Here is a 27,086-nt window from a genome sequence, read left to right as displayed (position 1 = left end):
AATTTTAAGGAAACGACCTGCCATTAGCGACGAAAATTCTGAATTGATCATAAGCGCGGAGAAATTTCTTTTAATTAAGCTCGATAATTAAGGCAAATAATAAAACCCATTCTCATTACAGAGGCATTTCTCCTTTAGTGCTTCTTTTTGCTCGAACTGTAGCCGGAACTACTCTGCTAAGATCAGCACCACACAGGCGCAAATGACCCTTTGTAGACAGTACTTGACAATAAACAGTTCTTACGTCCCTCTAAATTTGTTGAAAGGGATGCTATTCTTGATAAAATAATATCTAGAACGAATGAGGAAACTTCCCTTGAATAATCTGTGTTGCAGAAAACTACTTGAGTCAGCTAAATACGGCTTCGACCCACGCAAAACTGAAACTATACTGTACTTGTAACAGAGCAGAATTCAATTAGAATACCGCTACAGCGAACTGGGGTCGTCTCTTAATAGGTAACATCGAAGGTGGAGTCACGCTTCAGTTGCAGTGACTTACGACAGGTAATCAGCGTGTTTCTGCAAACATTTTGAAGTGGCGTATTGAGAGAACCGGTGAATGGGTGTATGGTTGAATCGTGCCAGGTTTCCTACACAAGGTGTTCGAAAACTGGCATTACAAACTTCTAGGAGTTGTAGAGGGGAGCGAGAACGTAATATTCTGAATACGAACAAATGTCGAGAACAGTAATTTTTTTCTTTCTAAGATGGTTTCAGTTCATATGTGAGAGGCTTCTACGTCTGCTGAGGGAAAGAGAAAAGTATCAGAGTTTCTCGTCCTGGTATGTAGTAGAGCAGACAGGGTGATGTTCACCGTCAGACAGCCACTTACCGTCTGCCTTGCTGCAAGACCTATGCAAGGCCTGTGCGTCTCCGATTCAGTAACCACGGTTCGGTACACGTTTCAGGAATACACAGACATGCTCCTTGCGTATGGCTTGAGGTAAGTGAAGAGCTGCTAGTCGGCTGTATCGTGAATGTTTTCCGCAATGAAGTACTCCATCGCACAAACTTTTGGCCCAACTCACGCAGCGATCTGAGAAACAGGTACCTTCATTGCGAGGAGGCACAGCTTTGGTGCTCCACTTGAAGAAGATGTACTGCATCACGATGAAGAGAACAAGTCAATGAGTACTCGAACAACTGCACGTGCTGTGGGTGTCGGGCACAGTATCGTCTGGGACGTTCTGTGTGAGCAACAATTACATCCGTGCCACTTGCAAAGGGTACACGCTATAGGTCCAGCCAATTTTCCACAACGCATTTCGTACTACTCGTGTTTCCTGCACCTCTGCATCGACACATCCCTGTTCCCAAGTCGAGTTCTGCTCACAGATGAATGTAAGTTCTCTAGGGACTGTGTTCTGAATTAGTGAAACAGCCACGTCTGGGCAGACGGAAACCCTCGTACCACTCATCCTCAGTGATTTTATCATCGGTTTGGTATTAATGTATGGGAAGGTATTCTTACCGACCATGTGGTTGGGCCATACCTCCTTCCACTCAAACTAACTGATCCTGCATACTTTATCTTACTACAAAACATACTGGACCCGTTCTTGGAAGCAGTACCACTGAATGTCCGTCTCAGGTGCATTTCGGAGACATCTCAAGAGACGGTATAGTGAAGGTGAATAAGTCGAGTTGGCCAAACGGCGTAGACGCCGTGATCGCCGGATTTACCTCCTGTTGACTACTTCTTGTGAGGTTGCACGCAGAGTTTAATTTACGAGGCTCCTGGAGAGACAGAAGAAGGTCTGACAGCGCGAGTTCTGTAGAGACGCCAGGTGGGATGGAAAGTGTGTACCAGAACTTACTTTGCAGATACAATGTCTGTAACAAAGTTCGTGGTCATCACATCGAACCGTACTGTTCTGTACTTACTGCATACTTGGTTCTTGCTTATATTAGACTAATTTAAACACGTAATGTTTAAATGTTAATACTAACAAATATGCTTGTGTAATAAGCGGATGTTTTGTTATGTTTCCTTTCGGACTAATGCCTAATAATTGCACTGCTTAACGTCCAGTTCAGTTCTTACAGCATAAGTGAACGAGTCAAAACATCTGAACTGAAACGGTCTTAGAACGGAAACGGTACTTTTCTGGACACTGTTTCCTATTCAAAGTATTAAGTACTCATTCCCCTCTACAAGTCATAGGAGAGTGTAACGGGAATTTCCGAACACCCTGTATATCGTCGATTCCATATCGAAGTTGGGAATGTAGAGAATGTACTGGCATAAGTAAAGCTGAGAGAAAGGGATAGGGTAGCTCCCTAAAGTAGCCCAATTTGTGGAGCCTTGCCCGCGAATGGTAAAGGCATCGGGTCAGAGTCCACGACCAGCACATATTTTGTAGTTACTCGAGAATTTCGACGCCAATTCTACAGACCCTCGGCTTTCCACCGTCTCGAACACCCGATGTTTTACGTACGAGAGTGAGAGATTGGAGAGTGTCTACCTCGCGCCGGTTTTCTGTGTGCGCAGCATGGACGTGTATCAACAGAATACTATAGTGGGGACGGTTGATTGACGCGGGCAAGAGGTTACCGCATTCGCCACAGAAGCTACATGCCCAGCACAAGGAGCAAGCGCGCCTTACTCCGTGACGGTGCTATGTCAGACATTATTGTGAACAGTTGAATGATCTTACAAGAAAAGAAATGACACTTATTTACTTGCTTACTCTCTTGAGATGGTGGGCTTGAGATGGTGGGCTTGAAAGAACTTTGAGAGATTTCTAGAAATGAATTTATTGTAAAAGCATTCAATAGTTCTGACGGTCCGCGAGTCATTGAGCTTACGAAATATTGTTTATTTATGTGAAAACTATTTTGTGGTGTTGTGTTTGTGGAAGTGAAAATATAGTGGGATTGATTAAAAGTATCTTGAGTGTACGGAATCATTTTGAGAGTAGAGAAAATTCCTCCAATTAGCTTTATATCTTCGGAGAAGAAGTTGGGGAGATTGACGCAGCCTGCTATCCTGAAAAGAAGATCGGCAAAGTACCTCCAAGTAAGTCCATTGATGAAGGGTACGTGCGAGTCTTGAACACCAGCACCACTCGGCTTCCTCTAGTCGCCAGAAACCGCCAGAACGTGGCGACCGTGACAGAACCAGAAAAGAAGGAATTTTTAAAGTAATTTCAGACAAGAAGGTATTGGGAGTTGCCACAGCAACCAATAGTAACAAGACTGAGAAATTGTTCAGCAGAATTGGGTGCGGCCCAAACAGAAAAAAGGCGAATTATTTAATAAATACTACACAAAAGAAGATGAAGAAAATACATCGGATTAGAAGATTTGGGTGTGGGGAGGAAGCAATTCTCACATACGCAATAACAAGCCGCCGACGTCGACGCAGTAACCAGCCGACGGTGACGCAGTAACCCGCCATCGTTGCTGACTGCAACGGCTGCCGTTCACCGTTGCCGACTGCGCGTCCGCTCGCCGACGCCGCAACATACGTTCGACGCCGGCGGCGCCTGTGCTATTCACCGGTGACGATTCTACACTTGCTCTCCGACGCAGCATAAAACTCTACGCCCGGTGAGTGAACAACAATAATTGTTCGAGTAGAAAATTAAAAAAAAGAAACTGTTCAAAGACTACAGTACTCTAGCTAATGCATTTAGAGGGGAAGTTGTTTTAGATGATCACTAGGTCGAAAATCAACAGGGATATGGATAGCATTCAAAACAAGGGCAACTTCAGAACCAGACATGGCTATGACAGTGAGTAAAGAGGCACCAGACTGGTCTGTGGTAGTGAATTTACTTAAAGCCTAGAGAGCAGATTCAGCGGCTTTAAGAAAAGAATTATATGCTAAGTTAGATGCTCAAAGAACAGATTTAAAAACTCAAAATGCTTCTTTAAGACAAGAATTAAGTGGTCAAGTCTTAAGCTAGAATCGGTCAATACACAATTGAACACCAATCTAGATGTTCAGAGTGAAATTTTAAGTAACCAAAGCGAAACCTTGAACAATCAAGCAGCTAATATAGTATTGTTAAATACTGAATTTGACTCTCAAAATAGCAAGGTAGAAAATCTGAAATTAGATTTAAAGAGTTCTTTGAATACTCATGTTGAACAACAAATTTACTGAGTTTAACCAAAGACAGTATGACCAATTTCAGGATTTAACAAAAAAATATATGTATAGAATTTTGCATTGAAGATAAATTTAATAATGTAGAAATGGGACTTGTCGAAAAATTTGGATCATTTCAAAATGTATGCAATGTTACATTTGATGCGGTAAAGCATAGGTTGCATGCTTTAAAAGACAGTGTAGAAAGACAGGATAAGATGATCCGTATTGTCCAATCGAAAATATCAGGCGTCAACACTCGAGTTGATGGAATAGAGAGAAATTTTAAGGAAAAACTTGCAACTTCAGACACCCTAAATACAAGAGGTCTGGAGGGACAGGTAGAGGAAATGATAGAAAAGTTGCTGCGAGGGTAACCTCCGACAACCTGTCTACTACTCTATCTTATGAACTCAAAGACACTAAGAAAAATGTCGATGATTTATGAAATGAATTCAGGCTTATGCAGGACAGAGTAAGTAACAGGGTGACTTCTCCTAACGTCGTATTAATTAGTGAAGTCATGACAGATTTACAATGGGGAGCGAATTCAAGATTGTCCAGGCAGTTCCCAAAATTTAAACCAGACGAGGACGTTCACCCAACTCATTTTTTGAAACGATTTAATCAAGCTTTGCCTAAGAACTGGGAAGAGTAAATAAAATTGAATTTGCGGTAGGTTACCTTTTAAGAGAAGCATCAGAATGGGGCACGGTAAGCATTGAGAGTTTTTCATCTTGGGCCGACTTTCAGAAGAGGTTTAAGGAGAAATATTGATCAATAAGTGCCCAAGAAAAATTAATGTCTAATTTGTGGGACCCAAAGTATTATAACAATACATAGGGTACGATGAGAAAATATTTTGACTGGCATTTAACACGAGCAAAATATTTAGATAATCCTATGGAGAAAGAGGGATTGGTAAGAATATTTTTAAGGCGATTACCCACTTACACTAGGAAAGAGATATTATTTATTGGGTGGAAGACGGTAGAAGAACTGTTATCCTTTGTAGACGCACATGGTGCCATAAATAAGGACCGAAATGAGAATGTGCATCAACATGAGAAACATAACTACAAAATGAATAATAATAATTATAATAATAACAATGGTAATTTTAAAACGCATGAAACTAATTTGTCTAGTGTACACCGGTATAATCGGAATAGTGGTAACGAAAATTATCAAGACAGACATCCACCTTCGAATATAGGCCCAATAACTGCAGAGGAATTAGTACCTAGTAATAATAGAGTACAAAACGGGAACTTCATACCTCGATTGGGTAACCAGCCTGTAATTACAAATAGTGAGGAAAACGTAATAAGATCTGGACCCAGGGATGGGGCCCAGGTCGTAGAAATACATTAGGAGGCCAAAATCATAATAAATATTTTAGTTTCTCGCATAAGGTACCCACCAAAGAATGGTTCTTACTAGAATAACACACCGTTAACAGCATTAATCCACGAACAATTATAATTGGAAGGGTAAAAGATCTTGACGTTAACATATTTGTAGATTCTGGTAGTGAAGTGTCACTTATTTCTCGGTATTTCTTTAACACATTAAGAACCAAGCATGACTTACCAATATTACCAGTAACAGGAATATATATAGTCGGTATAAATGGAACTAAAAGTAAGGTTGTCAAATACGAAACCCAAGTAAATTGTAACATCAGCGATATTACGTTCCATCAAACACTGCTGGTAGTAGAAAATATTAATAGGGATGTGTTATTTGGCTTAGATTGGCTATCAGAATTTAACGTAGAGTTAAATTTTGAGGAAAATTTGCTTTATTGTGGAAAGGGAGGCTATAAATGTTGTGTACCGTTTGTGACAGACAACGATATGGGTAAACAAACAGCAAAGGCTCAAAGTTTGAAATTAACGGCGACTGCCCAATTGTCACCAGAGATTGAAAACGTAACTTATACACCACACCGAGCGGACATACAAAACAAAGTATACGAATCCCAAATATTAACAAATGACCAAAAGTTAGATTTATCCAGGGTCTTACTAGAATATGAAGTGGTGTTCTCCGATAATCCGGGAAGTATTAGTGATTATGCATATAAATTTAAGATCAAAGGTAATACTAGTTTCTTCTGTAAACTGTACCCGATACCGGTAAGCTTAAAGGAAGCGCTTAAGGAGGAGACAGATAAAATTATAGACAATAAAATAATAGAACGTAGTACGAGCGTTATAAATAATCCTTTGGTAGTAGAGAAAAAGCCTAAGGAGGTATGTGGTTGGTACTGGATGCGCGCAACCCAAATAAACAAATAGAAACTGAAAGAGATAGACCTATTAACGTCAACGAGCTACTGTTCAGATTTGAGAAAGTACAGTATTTTAGCTCGATGGACCTGACTGCTGGGTATTGGCAAATTCGGTTACATCCAGATTCAAAGAAATATACAGCATTCCTATATGATGGGAAATCCTATCATTTTAATGTGTTATACCATTTGGACTAAATGTCTCGGTGTCAGTATTTATACGGGCGTTAGACGAGGCATTATGAAGAGAGATATTAAGGAATTTAATAATATTCGCAGATGATATACTGATAACCTCACCCACCTGGGACGAGCATTGCGTGACCCTGAAAAAGGAAGATTTAAGAAAACAGGCTTTACAAGAAAATTGTGTACATCGCACTTTGCGAGGCAAGAGCTAAGATTCTGGGGACATATCGTAGGTGTGCAAGGAATTAAGCCAGATCCAGAACGGATAGAGGCTATTAAGGAGTGTCCACCACCTAGAAACATAAGACAATTGAAGGTATTTCTTGCAATGGCGGAGTATTACAGACGCTTTATACAAAGTCAAGAGTTGGACGACCCTCGACTTTTGCGTTTATTACGAAAGGGGATACCATGGAGTTGGGACCAAGACGCACATGATGCATTTGAAAATGTAAAGCGGGCACTATCAGAATCACCGATATTGCACCATCTGGTGACGGGTGAACCATTCAATATTTCAACCGATGTATCAGACTATGGATACCAGCAGAATGTTCCAAGGTGAATGGCGTTTGGAAAGTATAGACCATAGGTCAACTGCTTTTGCTAAACGGAGTTTCAACAAACATGAATTGAACTATACAGAAACAGAAAAAGAATTATTGGTCATACTATGGGGTATAAAGAAATTCCAAACACTAATATGGGGGTCCGAAATATATGTCTATGCGGACCATCAAACTCTGTCATTTTTGATGAATAGTCGACTACTACATAGTAGATTGATGCGGTGGATGTTGTTTCTTCAAGAATATGACATTAAAATCCAGTACACAAAGGTTCGGAGAATATTGTACCCGACGCTTTGTCTCGGCTACAAGTTGGCATGAAAGAACTATAGCGTACAGAAGGACCTAGCGTAATTTTTGTAAATAATTTTTTAACACTAGAATATCCACTTAACTAGATGCAAGAAAGGGTTCAGAAAATAACAAATAACATCTGGAAAGTGGAAGATTATAGGACATAATTTGTTCTGGAGAGACAGTAAGACAACCTAATATTGGCGTTTGTGCATACTGAGTTTAGTAGAAGATGAGTTAGTGTGGTACGTTCATAAGGGGTATGGACACTTAGGTATAAAGAAATGTATTGCTCATATGAATAAGTTCTATTACTTTAAAAAGCTAGGACATAGAATTGCATCTGTCATAAAAACTTGTGAAATTTGTAAAAAGGTATAAAATGTATCCAATCATTCCTAAAGCCTTACACGACCTCACAGTAGAAGAATTCTTTGGACCCATTCCAAAAGGAAGGGGAGGAGTGGCATACATTTTTGTCCTCATAGAGTGTTGGTCTAAGTATGTTAAGTTATACCCTATTAAGAAAGTAAACTCACCAACAGTAATACACCTTCTGCAACAGTACTTTCTCGACGTAAGAAAACCGAAACGGTTCCTTTCCGACAATGGACCACAGTTAACTACTAACTAGTTTATGGAATTTCTAGCGTGGGGTATACTCCCTCTTTATGTATACTAAATTTGTTAACATCGAGTATAGATTTAAGTGTCAGGAAGTCGTTTCTGAAAGTATTTGTATGGAGTGTAGCCATGTATGGAAGTGAAACATGGACGATAAACAGTATAGAAAAGAAGAGAATAGAAGCTTTCGAAATGTAGTGCTACAGAAGAATGATGAAGATTAGTTGTGTAGATAATATAACTAATGAGGAGGTATTGAACAGAATTGGGGAGAAGAGGAGTTTGTGGCACAATTTGACTAGAAGACGGGATCGGTTGGTAGGACATGTTCTGAGGCATCAAGGAATCACCAATTTAGTATTGGAGGGCAGCGTGGAGGGTAAAAATCGTAGAGGGAGACCAAGAGATGAATACACTAAGCAGATTCAGAAGGATGTAGGTTGCAGTAGTTACTGGGAGATGAAGAAGCTTGCACAGGATAGAGTAGCAAGGAGAGCTGCATCAAACCAGTCTCAGGACTGAAGACCACAACAACAAGAAAGGAGTATACTAGGCAACGGAAAATAAAGCTTACTCAAGAAGGAGAAGGATGGCGCACCCTGCATTATTGGATGGAAAAGGGCAGGTAGGCAGATCCAAGAAGGCCTGACCCATACTGTGCGGGCAGGGGCACCAAGAAGGGGATTGACCTGTACCATGGTAGAATAGGAATTTAAAGGGGCTTACCTACAGAAATGGAAAGAGGAAGTGCATTCATAGGGTCGTATGTAAGGTATAGGTACTGTGCATAAAGGGAAAAGGATAGTATCGTGACAGAAGTCACACATTTTGTAGAGATTGTTCAGGTAAGTTTGGATTCTCTGTTCCACTCGCATTGTTATGTTTTATGTGAATTGTCGAAAAGAGCATTTTCATTGTCCGAGAGTTCCTCCAGACTACAAGCTACTGTAGGGAATGAAATTGTTAAGTATTAAAGAAAAAATAGTCCAGGGAATTATACTAAAGAATGAAGTAATCAAAAGTCTGTGACACCTGGAGGTTATGACTGGAAATCAGAAATGCTGTCCACACGATCCCTAGATATTAAAGTACGAACTTCGGAGAAGGTCAGATAGTTGGTATGAAAACGAAAAAAGAAGAGTTATATTTTAAATTCACGATTACTACAAAAAAGTTTATATGAACTGATTGAAATGTAAATTGGCCTTATATGAATTCGATCTTGATGTACATAATGAACTTGCCAGAAGCCACTGGCTCGGGAGAGCGTCATCAAGGAATCAGTCGAAATAAGTTTACGTGACAAACTCGTCAACAGGGACGAGGGCTACCATTTAAGTTCAGCGTGGAACCCTGCAATAGCAGCTATGGGCCGGGACAGTGCTCAGCTGCTAACGTTCCGCGATTCTAAGCAAGAGTAACGCGGCAGGTAGCCTGCGTCGCCCGGCCCCGCGCGGCTTCCCTCCCTCCCCCCCCCCCCCCCCCCGGCCGCACCAAAACCTGCCCAGCGTAGGGTAGGGGGACGGCCGCCGCGCGCCGCTGACCAGCTATATATAGATGACGGCCGCGGTCCATCGACACTTCACCAGAAGATGATGAGAATGACCATCATCGAAACGTCGCGGATTTTCGACGCTTCTACCCGGATGGAAGCCCGAGAGGATTTCATCAGCAATATACACCGGGAAAGTCTACATTCAAATATAACTACATTTATTCGGATGTAGGTTATGACATGTTCGATCAGCTCAGCAATGGTTTTGTGGTTATTGATGTACACCCCGTATATAGTCCCACAAGAAGGAGTCACATGTGTTCAGATCCAGAGAACATAGTGGCCAATCGAAGTCCATGCCAATGGCCTCTGGGAACCCAACAGCCTGAATGCGGTCCCCAAAGTGCTCCTCCAGGACATCAAACACTCTCCTGTTCTGATCGCTCGAGTCCCATCTTGCATGAAGCACATCTTGTCGAAATCAGGATCTCCTTGGATAATGGGGATGAAATCATCTTCCTAAACCTTCATGTACCGTTCAGTAGTCACCGTGCCGTCAAGGAATATCGTACTGATATAGACTGGACACTAGCTATGAAGATAAAGTTTGGACAGAAAAAAGTGGGCAGATATATTGGCCATGTTCTTTTCGGAAGAATCGTTCCAGATTTACCTTAACTGATTTAGGAGAACGGAAGACAAAAATGTGAATCGTGCATATCTCCGTTTGGCATTTTTACTTCACAAATCAGCTGTGCACGCGGCGCTGCACAGTGTGGGCAGCATTATCACGGCAGCGTCTTACTCTTAATTTAGAGCTGCTATGTTCTGTGCAGCAACGTGGCTGAAACACCCAAATTGCCATTCAGGGTGCGTTACCTATGGTTAAATGGGTGCAGGCGATAGGTACATTTGCAGGCAAAGTTATACGCTAGACTACACGTATCTGACGCACACCCAGACTAACCGGGAGGTCAGCTCCTGTTGCTCGTAGAGTCGACACAGATATGCGTCAAGCCTAATTACTCAGCAGCACTGACGCTGTGATACTGGATACAGACTCTTTGTTGACTGAATGACATGTTCACTTCCACAGCTATTGATGAAATCGTAGCGTAGTCCCCCCGTAATAAAGTTGTGAGAAGCGTACAATTCTCAGCTAATGCTACCTAATGAATGAAGCTTTTTTCCACAAATTGTGTATGGTCATAATACATGCAACGGCTGACTATCCTAAACCACCAACTCCTTAGCATCCATTGCCACGTCTAGCTACAATTCTTTCATGTGATCATGCATACAGATGACGGTGAAGGTGCTGGATGTCAAATCCGGATATTGTGCTCAAGTCTATTTCAACCATGTCGCTCTTAGCGACCCTGTGTGTGTGTGTGTGTGTGTGTGTGTGTGTGTGTGTGTGGAAATGCGTATCAGAGAATACAAATGCTTCTTTTCTATGTGTAGTTCTTGTGACCACAATGATCACACGTGTCAATTTGATCCTAAATTATTGAAAATTTTCCCATTAATGTCATATATAACCCTTCAATATGTTTACTAGGTCTCAAAGACTTCCAGGAACCGTCTGAAAGCATTAAACTAGTACTGAAGCTAAATATACTCAACTTCGATAAATACATTCTCCGCTGGTGGGTGACAACAAGAGGTCATAATGTTCTAATCTAAATAGCTGAAGACGGGTTTGTGTGTGTGTGTGTGTGTGTGTGTGTGTGTGTGTGTGTGTGTGCGTGCGTCAGACAGGCGCTTGGGGACGGGGGAAAGGACAGTTTAAGAAGAGAAAGCATATACTTCCAGAAGAAAAACTCGATGCTTGGCTTGAGGGAGTATTTTGCAGCTTTCTCCTTTATAAGAAGAAATCTAACATTTGACTTAAAACAAGATGAGTACGCATCAAGAATTAGTCACATGTATTTGGATATACGAGGTGCGACAATAAAGTAATGAGACTGATGTGAAAAAGAAAATCTTGCTTATTGTTTTAGTCAAGGTTAGTGTTGACTCCTTCAAAGTAGTTCCCTTCTGATAGCACAAACTTTTTCGAGTGCTTCTGCCATTGATGGTAACAATTCTGGAACTCATCTTCTGTAATATCCTCCGAGACCCTCGTCACAGCTTTTTGGACACCTTATGTTGTTTGGAAATGGTGTCCCTTAACCGCCGTTTTGACTCCTGGAAATAGAAAAAAGTCGCACAGAGCGATATCTGGTGAATAAGGTGGTTGTGGTAGTACTGAAATTTGGTTTGAGATTAAAAACTGCTGTACTGACAGAGCAGTCTGGGATTGCGCATTATCGTGATGCAGAATCCAATTATCAGAAATGTTGGCACGGACACGAAGAACTGTTTTACGAAGTGTTTCTAAAATTTCTTTTTAGTAATAATGGTTAACTGGTTGTCCAAGAGGACATGATGTTTCGGAACAAAGGAAGGGCGATTCGTTGATCAGTGTGTTGTGGGATACACAAAACATACACCGCACGTTGTACAACTACATACAGGAATAGGCGAGCGTTATGACGACTTCATTTTAGTGTCAACTGCTGTCTTAGCCACGCCTACGAAGACTCAAAAAACAGTAAACAATTTGTATGATAATCAACTGGAGTGAATACAGCAATATGGCATGCAAAACTACTAGAAAGTGTCAGTGAAAACTTCTTTAGGAATCTATCGAACCACTAAAGTTATCCGTCTCTGCTCGACAATTTAAATGAGATGCTCAGTGCTTTGCACTGTAGCTGCTATCATCATTGACAAAACATTTCATTCAATGGCATGAATGTTTGCACACACGACCTCAGTCACATATGCATATGAAATTTTTGGGAGATTATGTTTGTTGTTCATTCTGCTCGTCAGACAATTTGTAGGGCTTGTATTGGGCAAAGATTTTTTTGTGTATCTAGGTCAATGACTCTCATATAGTCCTCCATAATCCTTAGACCCTCTGGTATCAGTCTCAGTATACTATGTCACACTCCCTCAATGTCATCTAACAGTATTGCAGAGGACTGTCAAACTGAACGTGTCTTTCATCAGTAGTTTCTCTCCAGACCTGAAAATTTCGGAGACGGTCGAAAACATATCCTATGTTTTAGAACTGTGTTCCACACACTTCCATCAGTGACGCGAGTCTCTATATCACCGTTTTTCTCTGTTTGCAACGAAATGTAATGTATGTTCGTTGCTCCTTCCGATTGTACCACTAGTCTGCCCTAACAGACAAATATTCATCTTTTCTTGATAGTCGCGTCACTCAGTCGATATACAAATGCACATGGTTTTACCAAAAGTAGAAATTAAATATTGCTTTCCACGAAACTTGTTTGACGTTCCGACAAGGCAACTCTATTTCCCGGTGTGACGGTGGAGCTTCGACAATTCGCTGCTCCACGTGACAAGCAAATTGGTTCTCACATTAATACGTCATTTTTATGCATGAATTCCGTAGAGCAGGACACTTGAGAACCGCTTTCTTCGTTTGTGAGCCAGTAACTCCGAGTGCTCTCCACGGCAAATGATGGGTCAGCAGGTGGCGGCATCTTGCGATGGCCACCACGTTACGGGAACCGGTTCTGCCACCTCCCGTCTCTAGTTTCGGTTCACTGAGCCTCACAAGCGCACGCCCGTTCTCCAGTCGAACAAGCAGGCTGTCACTTTTCCACTAACTTTCTAATGTGACCCATGATGCAAATAGGTCTCTAGATCAAAATCAACACTTTCTCTTCTCTTGTGTTTAACGACGGTTTTAAAGACCTCAATACGCTACGCAATGAATCGGTCAAGCTTAAAGACATACAGTGAGGCGGCAAAAGTCATTCTATACCTCCTAATACTGTGTCGGATCACCTTTTGTTCTGCGTAGCGCAGTAACTCGACGTGGCGTGGGCTCAGCAAGTCGTTGAAAGTCTCTTGCAGAAATATTGAGCCATGTTGCCTCTATAGTCGTCCATAACTGCGAAGTGTTGCCGGTGTACGATTTTGAGCACGAACTGACCTCTCTATTGTGTCCCGTAAATGTTCGATTGGTGACCAAATCATTCGCTCGAATCATCCATAATGTTCTTCAAAGCAGTCGTGAATATTTGTGGACCGGTGACTTGGCGAACTGTCATCCATAAAAACCCTGTCGTTGTTTGGAAACATGAAGTCTATGACGGTTACAAATGGTCTCCAAGCTGACGAACATAATAATTTGTAGTCAGTAGTCGGTTCAGTTGGACGAGAGGATCCAGTACTTTCCATGTAAACACAGCCCACACCGTTATAGAACCACCACCAGGTTGTCTAGTTGACAACCTGTGTCCATGGCTTTATGTGGACTGCGCCAGACACGAATCCTACCATCAGCTCTTAACAGCTCAAATCGAGATTCTTCTGAAGAGGGCCACGGTTTTCCAGTGATCCATGGTAGATCTGATGTGCTGACGAGACCCGGAGATGTACTGCAATCAATGTTGTGGTGATAGGAAAGGAATTAGCGTTGGTCGCCTCCTTACACAGCTCATTTACGCCAAATTTCGCAGCACTGTCCTAACTGATACATTCGTCGTACCTCCCACATTGATTTCTGCTGTTATTTCACACAGTGTTGCTTGTCTTCTAACACTGAAAGAGGTAATGTTTAAACTTCGGTATTCCGGCACACTCTTGACACTTTGCAACTCGGAATATAGAATTCTCTAACGATTTCCGAAGCGGAATGTCGCATGCGTCTAGTTCCGACTGCCATTCCGCATTCGAAGTCCGTTAATTCCCGTTGTGCGGCCGTGACGACGTCGGAAACCTTTTCACATGAATAACCTTACCTCAAATGACAGCCTCGACAACGCACTGCATGTTTCTATCTCGTATAGGCGTGGTCTAGGGTGCCGGCACGGTAGCTCAGCGTGTTCGGTCAGAGGGTTAGCTACCTACTGTAATAAAAACTGAGTGAACGGATCAATGAGGAACCTGTACGGGAGTTATCAGCCGTCCACCTCGAACAAATTCAACTAACAATATAGAACAAAACGAGATAAAAAAGGGGGTAGCGTCTTCGGTTAGTAATCGAAACGTCCTCGGCCCCGGATTCGAAATGCACTACTGCTTGAATTTTGATTAATAGCCAGCATACGTGGCCGAAGACTTCGGGCGTAAAGAGTCACCCTCATTCTCCCAACGGCATTGTCAAAGAGGGTGGACGAGCTGACAGAGGTTCAGGGCACTCTCTTGTCCTTGGGATGGGAAACTGACCCTGAAGGTAATGATCAAAGAGCTGAGAAGGAGGAAGGCAATGGAAACCACTGATTTAAAGGCACATATGTATCCAAAGGACATGAGGCCTGCAATTGAGAATGTATAATAATTCTATCACCGTAGGCAAAACATTCCGGAATAATTCTCCATTTGGGTCTCTGGAAGGGGAAAGCCAAGAAGAAGGTGACCATGAGAAAAAGACTGAATAATCAACGAAGGGATAACGTTTTCCAGTTGGTGCGCAGAACGTCAGAAGCTTGAAAGTGGTAGTGCAGCTAGAAAATCTGAAAAGGGAAACGCAAAGGCTCAATCTAGATATAATAGGGTTAAGTGAAGTGAAATTGAAAGAAGACAGCAATATTTGGTCAGATGAGTGTAGGGCAATGTCAACAGCATCAGAAAATTGTATAACAGGACTGGAGGGCAGAGAGGGTGTTACTGTGAACAGTTCATTGATCGGGTTGTTCTTATCAGAACCGACAGCTAACAAACACCGACAACGGTAGTTCAGGTATACCTACCGACGTTGCAAGCCAAAGATGAAGAGACAGAGAAAGTATGTGAGAATATTGAAAGGATAATAAAGTATGTAAAGGGAGAAGAAAGTATAATAATCATGGGGGACTGGAATGCAGTTGCAGCTGTAGGCGAAGGAGTAGAAGAAACTGTTACAGCAGAATATGGGCTTGGGTAAGGAATGCGAGAGGAGAATGACTAGCTGAGATCTGTAATAAAGTTCAGCTGCTAACAGCGAACACTGTTCAAGAATCACAGGTGGAGGAGGTATACTTAGAAAAGGACGGGTGATACACGAAGATTTCAGTTAAGTTACATCATGGTCGGACAGGAATTCCGAAATGAGATAGTGGATTATAAGATGTAACCTGGAGCAGATATAGACTCAGATCACAATATAGTCATGACGAAGAGTAGGCTGAAGTTTAAGAGATTATAGTGATTAAAATTCTTATGGTTATTATCTAAGAGATTAGTCATAAGATACAATACACAAAGAAGTGGGATACGGAAGTACTAAGGAATGGCGAGATACGGTTGGAGTTCTCTAAGGCTGTGGAAAAAGCAATAAGGAATATCTCAGTAGGTGATGCGGTTGAAGAGGAATCGATATCTCTAAAAAGAGCTATCACAGAATGTGGAAAGAAAAACATAGGTACAAAGAAGATACCTGCGAAGGAACCATTGCTAACAGACGAAATACTTCATTTGATCGATGAAAGAAGGAACAATGTTCAGGGAAATTCAGGAAATAGAAATACAAGTCGCAGAGGGCTGAAATAAATAGGAAGCGCTGGGAATGTAAGACGAAAATGTTGCATCGAAAATGTGAATAAATCGAAAAGAAAATGATACTCGGATAAACTGACTCAGTTATAGGAAAGTGAAAACAACCTTGGTGAAATTAAAAGCAGGGGTGGTAACATTAAGAGTGCAACAGGAATTCGACTGATAAATGCAGAGGAGAGAGAACGTTTGGAAATATACTATTCATACGCTTGGAAAGACCGCAAAACCTGACTATTGCACAATCAGCTTAACTGCTAATGCATTAAAGATGTTGACAAGAATAATATACAGAAGAATGGAAAAGATAATTGAGGATGTGTTAGATGAGGAGTAGTTTGGCTTTAGGAAAGGTAACGGTACCAGAGAGGCATTTCTGACGTTGTGGTTGATAATGGAAGTAAAACAAAGGAAAAATCAAAACACGTTCATAGGAATTGACGACCTGGAAAAAACGTTCGACAATGTCAATTGGTGCAGGATGTTGCAAATTCTCAGAAAAGTAGGGCTCCTCTATAGAGATGAGTAATATATAACATGTACAAGAGCCAAGAGGAAATAATAGGAGTGGATGACGAAAAACGAAGTATTCGGATTAAAAATGAGTGTAAGTCAGGGATGCAGTCTTTCGTCCCTAATGTTTAATCTGTACATCGAAGAAGCAGTGATAGCAGTAAAACAAAAGTTCAGGAATGGGATTAAAATTCAAGGTGAAAAGATATCAGTGATACGCTTCGCTAATGAAGTGAAGAAGAATTACATGATCTGATGAATGGAATGATCAGTCTAATGAGTACAGAATGTGAAGTGAGAGTAAATCGAAGAAAGAGGGAAGTAATGAGAAGTAGCAGAAAGGGGAACAGTTAGAAACTTATCAGGATTGATGGTGAGGAAGTAGATGAAGTTAAGGAATTCTGCTACCTATGCAGGAAAGTAGCCAATGACAGACGGAGCAAGGAGGACATCAAAAGCAAACTAGCATTGACAAAAAGAAGATTTCTGGCCAAGAGTACTACGATGTAACATAGGTTTTCATCTGAGTAAAAAATTACTGAGAATGTACGTTTCGAGCACAGTATAGTATGGTAGTGAAACATGGACCGTGAGAAAACCGGAACAAAAGAGAATTGAAGCATTTTAGATGTGGTGTTACAGATGAATATAGAAAATTACACTCCTGGAAATGGAAAAAAGAACACATTGACACCGGTGTGTCAGACCCACCATACTTGCTCCGGACACTGCGAGAGGGCTGTACAAGCAATGATCACACGCACGGCACAGCGGACACACCAGGAACCGTGGTGTTGGCCGTCGAATGGCGCTAGCTGCGCAGCATTTGTGCACCGCCGCCGTCAGTGTCAGCCAGTTTGCCGTGGCATAAGGAGCTCCATCGCAGTCTTTAACACTGGTAGCATGCCGCGACAGCGTGGACGTGAACCGTATGTGCAGTTGACGGACTTTGAGCGAGGGCGTATAGTGGGCATGCGGGAGGCCGGGTGGACGTACCGCCGAATTGCTCAACACGTGGGGCGTGAGGTCTCCACAGTACATCAATGTTGTCGCCAGTGGTCGGCGGAAGGTGCACGTGCCCGTCGACCTGGGACCGGACCGCAGCGACGCACGGATGCACGCCAAGACCGTAGGATCCTACGCAGTGCCGTAGGGGACCGCACCGCCACTTCCCAGCAAATTAGGGACACTGTTGCTCCTGGGGTATCGCCGAGGACCATTCGCAACCGTCTCCATGAAGCTGGGCTACGGTCCCGCACACCGTTAGGCCGTCTTCCGCTCACGCCCCAACATCGTGCAGCCCGCCTCCAGTGGTGTCGTGACAGGCGTGAATGGAGGGACGAATGGAGACGTGTCGTCTTCAGCGATGAGAGTCGCTTCTGCCTTGGTGCCAATGATGGTCGTATGCGTGTTTGGCGCCGTGCAGGTGAGCGCCACAATCAGGACTGCATACGACCGAGGCACACAGGGCCAACACCCGGCATCATGGTGTGGGGAGCGATCTCCTACACTGGCCGTACACCACTGGTGATCGTCGAGGGGACACTGAATAGTGCACGGTACATCCAAACCGTCATCGAACCCATCGTTCTACCATTCCTAGACCGGCAAGGGAACTTGCTGTTCCAACAGGACAGTGCACGTCCGCATGTATCCCGTGCCACCCAACGTGCTCTAGAAGGTGTAAGTCAACTACCCTGGCCAGCAAGATCTCCGGATCTGTCCCCCATTGAGCATGTTTGGAACTGGATGCAGCGTCGTCTCACGCGGTCTGCACGTCCAGCACGAACGCTGGTCCAACTGAGGCGCCAGGTGGAAATGGCATGGCAAGCCGTTCCACAGGACTACATCCAGCATCTCTACGATCGTCTCCATGGGAGAATAGCAGCCTGCATTGCTGCGAAAGGTGGATATACACTGTACTAGTGCCGACATTGTGCATGCTCTGTTGCCTGTGTCTATGTGCCTGTGGTTCTGTCAGTGTGATCATGTGATGTATCTGACCCCAGGAATGTGTCAATAAAGTTTCCCCTTCCTGGGACAATGATATCACGGTGTTCTTATTTCAATTTCCAGGAGTGTAGATGGACTGATGAGGTGAGCATTGAGGAGGTTCTGCGCAGAACTGGAGACTGGAGGAATTGCTAGCCCACAACTTTTGTCACCTCAGTATAATTTTTACGGCGGATTGGAAAAGAGGCAGAGTGTGCAGATCCTGAACAGCTGCGTTTTCATTTCTTCCACCTAGGATGTTGCGTTCCCTCATCGCTCCTTATCCCGTGTCCTGCAGTCCAGGTTTATATTCTCGTAAGCCGTTTAAGTTAATTTTCTTTTTTAAGACCACAGCGATTTCTTCCCTCAGTCTCCTTCAATCTCAGCTTGTGCGCCACATCTAATGATAATCCCTGTTATTATCGGTAGAAAAGTGACTAATCGCGTCATGGCTACTCTCTCTTTCTCTTATTTCTGTCATTACTGAACATGTATTTATAGCACTTTTGAGCCCTTATTCACTGGAAAACGTCCCCTTTTTGGTTTCTATTACCTCCTCCGAAAGTATGGAAAGCATACAGTCGCAGAAGAACAGCATTACAGATAGGTAGGTGCTCATAGGTCTTAAGGCGTGCACTTTAGAGACCATGTTTACTTGATAATTATATCTTATTTTGGTAAATACTACCACTTCAGAATTATAATTACCCTATAACCTTATGAACAACGGTACGAGTTGTAAAGGTTTTGTTTTACAGATAAAATTGTAATTTTGGATGTCGCGTAGAAAAGTAATGCTTCAGTAGTATCTGAGTAATAAAGGACAACATTCCTGCCAAACAGGTTGCACTGCGGGACTTCGGGAGACGTTTAGAAGAACCTTTGCTTGTGAGTGGAGTCTTGTCTGAGAGAGAGAGAGAGAGAGAGAGAGAGAGAGAAGGAGTCGAAGTTGTATCTTGTGATGGACTTGGACGTGTTTACGCAATGCTGTGTGCAAGCAATAATATTCTTATATTGCTATTCATTTATGGAGATATATTTTGTAAATTCATTCAGAAGTCTTCAAAAGGTACTGTAATGGCGCATTTGCAGAGACATCCAAGTGTAGTAGCCAATTTCGTCAGGGATTTAGAATTGGAAATTTTTATGGTGACATACTAATGTGTGTTTTACTTTTTTTCCCTCAAAGATGGATATCATACGCATGATATCCACTGTTAATGTAAAGTGAATTTGTAATATATCAGGTGTTAAAATACTTGGTATTTGTGATGTAAGGTTTTGTTACTTCAGTTATTTCATTATTTTTCCATCAATCAGTATTCACCCTTTATTACAAATTTCACGTATGTAATTTTACTTTCCCGACTTTCCTAGTAACAGAACTTTAATTGACAGTGATCACTGCAGTAATGAGATTTATTAGCACTGAAGTTTTGTGGATGTCTCAACAGTTCAAAGGATGCAATGCACATAGCATTGCTAGTAGTTTGAATTTTTATTTTTGAACTAGCGTCGCATCGGCAGCCTCAGTAGGTTGGGGATAGCAGCAGCACACCATCTATTCATTGTCCAAACAGGTACGCCATTTCTAATTTACCTGTAATACAATGAACATTTTAACAGTAACATACTTTTCTTTTGGTAGTTATTTCATGTTTTTCTCGCAGTCACATTGCTTGTATTATTGCTAACAGGACAGTTTTCTTAAATTTGACGAAATAGGCTGTACCCTCGCTATGAGCGTTGGAGTACACAGAGTCATGTTTCATTTCTGTTTAACTTTTACATTTCTGACCACTTTTCAAGAATTATGGGATTCCTTACGAACTTAAATACGAGCTTAACTGTTTCTCTAATCACGACTTCAACTTCACGCTACCGCACAGACAAAATAGCAGTGAATATAACTGTACGTTACCATGCAACAAAAACTAATTAGCCAGTATGTGCCCTCCAGTGTCAGACGTATCAACGATTTCCGCTTATAACTTCCGACTCAGTCGTTTCGGGCCACCATCCCTTATCTCAGATTGATATACGTACCATTCTCCATTGTCCCTGAAGGTTTGTAACATGATCACGGATTCTCGTCCTACTTTGGTCAGCACGTATGCATTTCCCGATACTTTGGTGGCTATTTCACACAACAATGGTCGCGTGTTGTCCACTGGAACGTACCGAACAAGGGTTGTACAAAAATATGGAAACTCGGAGAAAAATGCATACTAGGAAACAAATTAAAGGTGCTAGCTCAACCTGCAGGTTACACTTCGGGTGTCTGACCACGAGCGGCACTTGCGCAGTGTCCTCAATTCGTTGCATGTCTCAGTCGCATTGAGAACAGTGTTCTGTGTGGTTATGAATGTATTACAAGTATGCAGGGCAAACTGTTTGTAGTCGAATGATGGGCGCCTCAGTAAGCAAAGTGGCCGAATCGTTCAGTGTTTCAAGAGGCAACGTATCGAAGATTTGTACCGCATACAGGAAAAGCGGAGAAACACCATCCGCTATGTCACAGCGTGGACAAAAGTGCGTGTTGATTGATCGTGACGGGCGGTCACCGAAGAGAATTTAAACGAAAAATAAAAGGACAAAAGCTGCAAAAGTCACCGCAGAACTGAATGTCGCAGTCTCGAAAACTGTCAGCCCAAAACAATAGGAAGGGAGATCCATAGGCAAGGAATTGTAGGGTTGCCTCGAATTCCAAAACCACTCATCAGCGTTCCAAGTTTCCGTGACAGGAAAGCGCGGCGCCGAAGCCATAAAGCCTGGACAATGAAACAATGGGAGAAGTCATTTGGCAGGGTGAGTCTTGTTTCACACGGTATCCAACTTTTGGCGGAGCATACGTCTCAGGAGTGAAACATGCCGGCAGACCGGTGATCATTTGGGCAGCCATATCATACTATTCCATGGGCCCCATGGTTAGTGTGATAGATCGCAGTACTGCCAAGATTTATTAGGCCATTTTGACTGATCAAGTCCGTTCCATGATACAACTTCTGTTACGCAGTGCCGACGCTGTGTTCCAAGACGACTGGACACCAGTTCACACATCGTCCAGGAGCGGTTTTGTGATTACGAGGATAAAGTGCCGCATCTCCCCTGGCCAATACAGGCAAGAAGATGATGATGTTTGGTTTATGGGGCGATCAACAAAGATTCAATTTTTACACAGTCCTATCTAGCCACTGTCAAGTATGATGATGATGACGATGATGAAATGATAAGGACAACACAAACATCCAGTCCCAGGGCAGAGAAAATCACCAACCAGGGACCCCATGATCCAGAGTTAGCAACGCTAGCCAGTAGAACACAGACAGGAGATCTCAGTATTATTAGGTCATTGTGTCCGCTTTCGAGAAAAGGGTGCATGATCGCTGTCTACCTGTATCATAAATTATGAGACGACTGAAAGCTGTTCCGGATGCCAACGGTTTTCCTACACAGTATTAAGCGTGGTAAAGTGTTGCGTTTTTGGTGTTTGCATATTTTTGTCCACCCCCTGCAGCTGTGTGGCCACTAGCATAAAGTGGATTCAGTTAAGGAGATATATAGTTTTTAAATAATGTACATTGCTAACAGCATAGTAGTAAGAATATATTGAAAAGTGTTGATGGTTTGTAGTTCTACAGTGTGTAAAACTGAGTACATAGGACTGACCAACCAACGCGGGCTTCGAGTCGATCTGAATACCAATTTGCATCATTCCCTTTTGTTTCAACTTTATGCCAGAGTTCATTGTTGTAGTCGCTAGCGAGTGGTGGAACACGTAACTCTCAGTAACCCGTCACTACATGTTTGCAACTGGTAACAGAGCGTGTAGGGCGCCTCAGCAGTCGAATGCCCCCTGTACGAAGGTAACCTGAAAGGACAATATGAAATCATTTTATGTTGTCCTCGAAGATGACTCTAGGTTTACCACATCTGAAATTCATTAGCTGATGTGCAAATTAGAGCCCACGCGAAGGAGGGGTGATTGTTGTGATGGCACCCATTACCATCACATCATGTTCTGTACACGTCTGACGTCGGCGAATGCAGCTGGCACGTTCTTTCTCCTGGGAGTCTCCACACCGTGCTATATACATCATGTTACTGTATGCTGAACCAGTATGTTTCTGAATCGACACCAGTCCTGTGTCTGGTGTTGTTAGTGGGTGCACCACGGTCCACAAGCCTCTCTTTGCTGCCGCATCAAGGTAAACTGCAACAAATGGTTACCATACTGAATGCCCCTGCTGCTCCAGACTGTCCATGCGGACTCACTGCTCTGCACTCAGGGTTGCCAGGTTTCCGCCCTATTAAACGCCATTCTGCAACGCATAAAAACTATATAAGCACCATTGACGATAAAGAGTGATTCAATTACTCAAAACAGACGACGTAACTTTTAATTTGAAAACTGTTTGTCGAAAGGTTCAGGGTTAAGATGTGCACCTACGCTTAAAGGTTAAACAGATCAGAAAAATATGGTAAGATTACTCAAAGAAACCAACCTCTTCATTTCAATCGGCAACCAAGGTGCGACTGGATCCCAGAATGTCCCTTTTGACAGTCTTATTTTGACTAAAGATCTGGTGACAGTTGACTGTTAATACCTTCAAAGTTAAACTGATTGTCAGTTATTAAAACTGCTCTGAAGGAAAGTCTTAAAACATTACTTGTTAACACTTATTACAAGAGAACTGACTCAGCGGAACCACAAGATCCAGCTACAATACACCAATAACGATCCGGCCTTTCAAACACAGCAACGCACAGCTTAGTACAACAGGTTGTTCAGATTATAACTAATGACAGAGAAATTCAATTACAATCAAAGAACTGAACCGGTTCACATCTAAATCTAACCACAAGGCCCCTGTTTTGTTTAACAGCAACCTGTACCTTAGTACAATTGTCCCGGCTGTAGTTACGACCAGGGGCTGATTCACTAGAACATTAACGGTCGGGTATAAACCAGAAAGGAGAGGCAATATAATAAACGACAACTAGTGTCTTAGTACAATACTACGGCCTACATTTACGACCAAAGAGCCGACCAAGTAAAACTCTCAGGGTCGGTAACAAACCAGGAAATAATAAGGAGGGCAGGTTCAAATGGTTCAAATGGCTCTGAGGAGTATGGGACTTAACATTTGTGGTCATCGGTGTCCTAGAACGTAGAACTACTTAAACCTAACTAACCTAAGGACATCACACACATCCATGCCCGATGCAGGATTCGAACCTGCGACCGTAGCAGTTGCGCGGCTCCGGACTATGGAGGGCAGGTAGACAATGACGCAATCACCATGAGGATAGCAGAATTTTACTCCCCTTTATCAGCAAGCAGTTTCATGGTTTCACGGTGAATCACATCGGTTACTGAGTGGCGCCGATAAAAACCAGGTACAAAAGGGCAGTCAGGCCACGAGCGATCGTCTGACACGAATTTTTCCAACCAACCTAAGGGATGTCGGCCTGCTGCTTGTAGTCGACGCTGACCCCGGTGAAGTAGTGTGGTATCGTCGCTCTGTGCAGTCCGTCATTGCGCAGCTCCTGGCTTCGACCACTAAGACCTTGTGACCACCTTTTGTAACGACGCCACCGCCAATCCCCAAACTTCGTTCCTCTCTCTCGGGCTAGCGAAACCTGTATATCTATTGGCAATCAAAGACGTTCTAAGGTCACAACCCACAGATACCAATTCTTCCTTATAGATATTGGCAATGGGGCCGCAAGAGGGATAGTCGATACTAGACCTGAGCCAGTGGCGCCATAGAGAACAATCTACTAACTCAGTGGCGCCACGGCTCACTCATATTGCCACAAATGTGTACATTAACGATGTTTGATTCATGGTTAACGTTGTCAATTTACATAGCCTACTACGATTTTTCATTTTAGGGCGACTTAGCCCTAAGAATAGGGCGGTGTGTTGTGACTGTCACATACAGAACAACATTTCAGATTGATCTGTAGATGGTTTGTGGCAACGGCCTTGCCGCAGTGGATACACCGGTTCCCGTGAGATCACCGAAGTTAAGCGCTGTCGGGCGTGGCTGGCACTTGGATGAGTGACCATCCAGCCGCCATGTGCTGTTGCCATTTTTCGGGGTGCACTCAGCCTCGTGATGCCAATTGAGGAGCTACTCGACCGAATAGTAGCGGCTCCGGTCAAAGAAAACCATCATAACGACCGGGAGAGCGGTGTGTTGACCACACTCCCCTCCTATCCGCATCCTCAACTGAGGATGACACGGCGGTCGGATGGTCCCGATGAGCCACTTGTGGCCTGAAGACGGAGTGCTGCTGCTGCTGCTGCTGCTGTAGATGGTTTGCCAGTGAGTCAAAATCAGCAATCAATAAAGAAATTTTGCGATCTTGAAGGAGGATTTTTATCCACACATGTTTTAAATTAACAGATTGCGTATCTCCCCATTGACAAAGTCAAAGAGTAAAATTAGGAAGAAGTCTTAGCAAGTGAGAATTTGCTCTCATAATTGCTAAATTATAACGCTGTTTACTGATTTTTATTTATTCTTAGGTCACGTGAGGCTGAGATCGCAAAAGAAACTGACTATAACTGGTTATTAAGAAACGATCGAAAATACCCAACTGACTCTAAATTTGTTTAAAATGGTTGGTGCTGCTTTGATGGCTTTTCTATTTTTGGACCGAGTGCCCTTACAGCCCTGCACTGCACTGCCCGCGTGAATACGTGTTTCGTTGAAAATGAGACTATTCCCTGACTCACATTATGTAACGTGGCTGTGTAGGATCCTGCAGGTTCGAGCAAACAGTACGTTCGCCCTCTCGAGTGTTAGTCGTATGGAGCCATTCACATTCTAGCGTTCAGTATGACCCTCTTCAATCCATCAGTTTCATATTCGCCAGAGAGTCTTCGGGTCTCCATCGATTGTAGCAGCCACGGATGTTGGAAAACACGGTGGGCAACGTGAAGTGTATGCGCAGTAGCAAAACTGCGGCTGACGTCAAAGTGAATCCAGCCAGCGCTCAGTAGCTCGCAACTGCCATAACGTTTTGTCTGTTAATTACCTTTACGAGTGAAACCAAGGCTGTTTACGGCAGTGTGACTTTTTATTAGTAACTGGCGATTGAGTACAAAATAACGCCGTAATTATCAGTACATTGAGGGCTTCTTAGGGTTAGTTGTTAAGTGAGAATCTGCGCGAACCTCCGTTGGACTAACCATAGCAGACAGCAGACAGGAATTAGGTTTCACGCACTTTATAAAAACAATGAGTCGAAACGAAAATTAATAAATGCTTGTAAACAAGCAGATATATTATCAGTTGAAAATGCTCATGTCTGGTTGAAAATGCTCGTGTCTCCTCAACACATTTTACTAATTTAGACTATGAAAGAGATTCGAAAAGTGAACTGTTGACTATTCATTGGAAACGCATGTTGAAGGCCAATGCTGTTTCAGTTGTAAATGTACCATCCTCTAGCGCAATGAAAGAAATATTCGGGCACTGAAACGAAGCTATTGTAAATGAGTAGATGTTTTACAGGTAAACGTATTCGCAGCTAATGAAGAAATTACTACCAGACAAAACGTTAACCGTAAAAACAAACACAGCTATGAATGCAACAATGCGTGCTTACGGCAACAGTTAGAAACGATGGAAACAGAAATAAAGGACCTTAGGCAAAAGTATGCAGATTTACGGGATTGTGTCTCTCGACGTAGCGCTGAGTTACTGACATTAAAACATATTGAAAATGTTCTTTTTCTGTTAACAGAAAATGATTATGATTGATTATGAAAGGGCGTTGTCCTGACGGCTCATCTGAAAGCAATGCAAACGTTGTGAGGCTTTACGTTGCCTGTCTTATAAAGCGTTATCTTTTGTCGGAAATTTGTTGCACTGTGTTTCTTAAGTACACGCACTTTCACAGAAACAAAGCTATCAACAAGGCAAAAAATTGCAAAGATAGTAAGTGAACATAGTGTGACCAATGACAAAATCTGAAAATAGTTGTAACATAACTTTCCAGACTGGGAAAAGGAAATCTGTTAACACAGTCAAAGAGTTTAAAATGACGTCGTTGGTGGTTTCTCCGCACTGCAGATCTATGAGACCTAAGCCTGTGTGAGTCTCTTCTCCCAGAAAAAACCAGTGCCTTCCGAGATGGTGAAAGAGGTTGACATCCTTCGGAGGCTTTACACTAGCATTTCACCGACTGTAGAAAAAGTGCTTTACACTAGCATTTCACCGACTGTAGAAAAAGTAGTCTAATTGAGTTAAAGCTTAATAATAATAACAGTAAATACACTAAAACATGGAAAATCTCGTTTATATTCATACCTGTGTATGACTTAAACGAGTGCTCCAATACGTTCCAGTGCAGTGAGACGTGAAGGGAGGGTTCACGGTGACGTCACAGCTCACAGCCCACCTGGGCATGACCCCTATTCTAGTATCTGTGGTAGCA

At 42.7% G+C, this 27,086-nt stretch overlaps 1 pseudogene; it reads left to right on the top strand.

Moving 5' to 3' along the window:
• Positions 1 to 24,614: 24,614 nt before the first annotated feature.
• Positions 24,615 to 24,731, top strand: LOC126163683 (5S ribosomal RNA; annotated as a pseudogene).
• The last annotated feature ends 2,355 nt before the right edge of the window (positions 24,732 to 27,086 follow it).

Source organism: Schistocerca cancellata, chromosome 2 (genome assembly GCF_023864275.1).
Source record: "Schistocerca cancellata isolate TAMUIC-IGC-003103 chromosome 2, iqSchCanc2.1, whole genome shotgun sequence".
Taxonomy (NCBI): Eukaryota; Metazoa; Arthropoda; class Insecta; order Orthoptera; family Acrididae; genus Schistocerca; species Schistocerca cancellata.
This window is presented reverse-complemented; position numbering and strand designations above follow the sequence as displayed.